Raw genomic sequence first — 5,033 nt, 5'->3', positions numbered from 1 at the left:
TCCAGACACTGACTGACCTGCTGTGTAATCTAAGGCATGTTCACACCTTGTCTAGGCATACCTGAACAGGCTATAGCATAGCCACACGTATTGGCTTCAGCCACTGCTCATGTTAATGCTTGCGTGGTTCTTACCAGCTCTTAGCTAGTATGGCATGATCATGCTAGCTGCAGTCATATACCACTGCCTGGCAAGCATACGCCCACCCACATCCTTGTTTCCATCTCACAAAAACCTCTTCTTCCACTGCTCGTGTTCTCAGAGAGTCACTACATTAACACTCTGGTATTACATACTGCATGGCAGAAGGGAACCTGACCTCAACATGTGTAAGCAAAACTTTGTCAGGATTTTAGCTGGAAAAAAGAAGCCCCAGCTAAGTTAGTTTCAGCTATAGCTGGAGTGGTTGAAATATCTGTTGTCCATCTCACCCTGCTACATTCAGTGTGGCTTCTCTTCATCATAAAAAAAGGGCGCAACTCAGAGCAGACGTTGTCCCCTCTCTTGGCAATCTGGTTACGATTATTGTCTAATTCCTCAACCCTTTCTCCTCCACTGTAAATCAGACCAGATAAGCATTAGCTGTCCCAGATCAGCCCGTTATTTAATTCCAGACACCTTACTGCAAAAAGACATACTGTAAGTAAACAACGTGCTCAAGCTCCACACAGACAGCTCCAAGCAACAGAAAAAAACTGACATATACACGGAGACACTGTCCACCCAGTATAAGAATCAAGGGCCCATTCTGCCTGGAAGTGAATTAGATCTACAGGGTAGCAATAGTTATCATTAACACTCTTTTCAACTAGTAGGGAAACTAACTGTCTGTGGGTAGAGAAACAGTTTTGAGTATTTGGATTTATTTCCACCAGAGGCTTTGATTTGCTCCTAAATTCACTGCTCAAATAGGTGGTTACAGATGGAGAGAGATGACTAAACTAATATTGGGACACAGAAGTCTGCAATGAAGGATCAGATGTCCAGCTCTGTCTTGTCATTGCACAATTCTGTTTTCCAATACACAAAGCCTATGGTTGGTGTCTGCCTCTGTTGCCTGTTCTTTAGTGATGTGTTTGAACCAGATCTGTTGAGTCCTACACACAGTCTTTTACATACAATGTTACAGCTGTGTATACTCTGTCACCTCTTGTTCATGCTTTATTTCACATTAAAGAATAAGTAAAAAGTCGATTTAGGAAACACCATTCAAAAACATGCTCTGTGTAGCAAAAGGGGTAGAGTAATTGGCATTTGCTCATCTGTTCACATTCTCTGTCCTTACCTGACAAAGCATTTTTTTTTCCCCATTCTTTTTACCAAATTTTCCCAGAAGACAGTAGCATTAAACCATCTGCAGTACAGTGCTTGAAGTCCCCTGTTGGAGTAACTCTTCATCCTCAGCTCAGGGCATTCACAAACATACAAACAAGATAAAATAAAAGGTAGTTTCTTTCGAGATTGCCTAGGAAAGACTGTCTTATGCCTGTCAGCTTACCAAACACCATTTTCCAAGTTCTTATTAAGCCTTCACACAAAGCCTCATCTAAGCTTTGCCATAAACCAGTGTAAAGGTTTGAAAACAAAACACATTTTAGCAACAGCTGCACTACTTCTGACCTCATTAACAAGTCCTCAAACTCCTTGGTTGAAAAGATGAAAATCTGCATTTCATATAATCTCAAAAATTTTTTTGGAAGTAAAGAATTACTAGAGTAATTGTCTTTGTGAACATCAGTAATAAGCAGCTTTGCTCTTGCATTTCCTTTTCTAAAAGGATCCTTCAGGAGGAATCAAAGAGGATCTCAGCCAAAAAAAAAGACTGTAATAACAGAAACAACTTTAACAGTACAGAGAAAGAGCAAAATTCTGAGGATTGTGGGGAATCCTTCCTGGAAGGAACTCACTGGAAGAGTGAATCATCTCAAGTGAACACCGAGCTGGATCAAAAAAAAAAAGTAAAGAATTCAGTATCAACGGCTCATTCAGTATGATCTCTGTTCTGAATCCAATTTAACTCCTAGTTTTACTGGGATCAGTTGTCATGGGTTCTTAAAATACTGTCAGTTTTGCTTAAATAATGCTTTTATTATCAATAAAACTGCTCTCATTAGAAAGGTATATATGCCAAGCCAAACAGATCAAGATATAAAACTATTCTTTCTGAACAAAATTTGCAACAGGTTTGCAACCAGTTGCTCTCCAATTTATCCTAAGACAGCTCTATTGTTTTCAAGGGAGATTAACTGCTCCCAGAAGCATGGGACTAACATTGCAAAGAGCATTTCTATAGTGATCTTCAAATGAAGTAATTGAAGCTAGGGGCTATGCCCAAAGGGGCACCAAGGGGCAGTTCATGATTTTTTTTTTATTATTATCAAGCAGTAGAAAATACAGAAATCAAGATATAATTTAATTCCAGTAAGAAAAATATCATACCTAATACACAAAGTCATAGGCATGATTCATATTTTAGTTTTGTTAGGTCCCCTAACAACCCCACATGTTACAAAAGTGCAGCTGGTGAAACTGCAGGACAACAGTAATTTCTTCATGCAAGGGCCAGATAAAGCAGAAATAATTCTGAATTTTGAAACATTTTCTTACACATTTATAGAAGGAAGATCATTTGTTAATATTTCATTTCAAAAGCAGGTTTCCAAAGTCTTTGTTCCCAAATTGTTAATGCTAGTAAGTTACTTTCCTATATAAGCAGAGGAAAAAAGGTGAGAACTTACAAAATGAAGGAACATCCATTTGAATAGAAGGAGGATTAATCACTGCAGTGAAGAATACAGCACTGAAAGAAGAGTGGAGATCTCCTCTCAGCTGTCAAGCAAGTCAACAAGAGACAGCCAATTTTAAAGTACTGGACCTCTTACATTTTACAATTATTTGCTAAAATGTGCAGTTCATGACAGATGGCTTGTTTGCTATCCAGGCTGCAATGTATAATTAAATACCTGCACTTAGAAATTTAAGACGAAATATTAACCTCTCTACTTCACAGTTCTTGCAAATAAATAGCACTCAACATGCAAGGTACTCACCTCATGAGGCCGCCAGTTGGCCTTCATTGACGAGGAGTTAACAAGAAGACACAGAAAGTAACAGTTTATGTCGATACTTTATGGGTAGAGTTTAATCTCTGCTGCAGCTAATGTTCATTGGGACTGCAATTAAATCCTCTTAATGGAAGGGGATTCTTGCGGAAGCATGTTCAGTGCTAGATCACCATTCCTAATATGGTCTGCCTGGGTTTTGCAGGTCTTGGACCTAGTTTCTTGAGCAGTTTACTTAGACTATCTGAAATTGGTGAAGACCACTGATCAGATGGGCTCTGCACATTCAGGTTTCTGCCAGCTGCAGCTCCCTCCTCTGTCCCAGCAACATCACCTACAAGGGGAAAAGGAGCTTAAACTACGTAGGGAAACTGTAGCTTAAAAGTCAGGATGGTAGGTATGAGAGGTGCAGCCCGCTACTTCACTTCTAATTGTGAACCACAGCTGAGCTATTACTATTTAAGGCAAAATTCTTTGAAGATGCCAAGTAAAGTTTAATTCTCATGTTCTTAGGACAGAGCAAATTTTTGCTAGAATTGCAATACAGTGCAAATCAAATCAAAGTCTCACTTAGTGGCAAGAGTAAAACAGGGATCCCAGATACCAGGGTGCTGGTTTTAAAGAGATCAACCTAAGTTTGCTGTGGGTAGAAACTCCCACTCCAGCTGGACAGCGTGGGATGTGTTAACAGTAAGTGTTTCTCAGCACCCTTGTTAAGAGGGTTTATTTACAAATATCACACAGAAACAATGACTTGTCAATTCAACCACTGAAGAGAGAACAGCCAGAACAGCCAGAACTGTTTCCCTTACACACAACTGAAGAAGTCGGTTCTCCTTTGGACATCAAACATGAGTTCTCGGGGGCACTGCCAGCAGGGCCTTGCACAAAGTAAACCTGATCACTGCTGGATATTGGGTTTCATTTAACTTTCATTTAACATTGGGCATTCATTAACAAACAGAAGCCCTCATTTGATATCCTGGGAGATCAGATTAGAAAGCGAATGAGTTGAAGTGAATCCCAAAGAGAGCGAAGTGTCAGCATGCTTTCCCTTTGCTGCTTGCAACATGATGAAATTTGAATGGCAAGCAGAATGGCCACCAATGTATTTTGAACAACTATTAAACACAGAAGCTATAATCTTTTAATTAGTTTCCTCACAAAAAAATGGAGCAAGCAATGTTCAGCACCACTCTGTATCTGGCAGATGGGTTTACCATTCAAGATAATGAAAAAAAATTAATTTTCACTGTGCCTACCCCACTGTATATGAGGCTCAATGCTGAAACTGCTATCTATCCTATTATAAGGTGCAAGATTACATATTAATGAAAACATGCGCCATCTCAGCAAATTATGTTCTCATTTCTATTCCAGCCACTCTCAGACGTTGTGTCAAGACAAGGGGCCAAGTGCAGGCTCACATGCCATGCCCTGATGCATGACAAGAGTTGCAAATCTACTTTATAAGCATCTGGTAAAACCCTGCCTGAAAGGCAAATCTTCCTGTGGTTGAAAGTCTGCCTCATTACTGGCTGGGTTGGGTTGGGTTCCTCCAACCCTTGACCACGGCACGACATGCCCTCCACGCCAGGCAAGTGACCTTGCACATTGTCTCATTTTGCCTCCGACCCAAGTCAGTTCCAGAATATTTTCCTGGAACAAAAATTTAAAAGTGTTTTAACCAGATTCAGATAACCCACCACCAACTCACTTCCCCTGTTATGCCAACTTGTGTCAGTTTAATAGACAAAACTTGTAACACTCTCTGTAGTGGCTCCTCAACTGTCACAAGCAGAATTGAGCCCTAAAAGTCTGAAATGGAATCACTGCCTCAAGCTTTTCTAAATCAAACACTACTACTTTTATTTAAGTCTAAACATGAAATTAATGTTTAATTTTAAAGAGTATATCATTATAACTGTGCTCAGACATTCTAAAAATTATTTAAATGCATGAAAAAAAATC

This window comes from Haliaeetus leucocephalus, unplaced genomic scaffold, assembly GCF_000737465.1.
Source record: "Haliaeetus leucocephalus isolate CR32 unplaced genomic scaffold, Haliaeetus_leucocephalus-4.0 Scaffold295, whole genome shotgun sequence".
Classification (NCBI taxonomy): Eukaryota; Metazoa; Chordata; class Aves; order Accipitriformes; family Accipitridae; genus Haliaeetus; species Haliaeetus leucocephalus.
The sequence above is the reverse complement of the archived record's forward strand: the minus strand, read 5'-3'. Positions refer to the sequence as shown.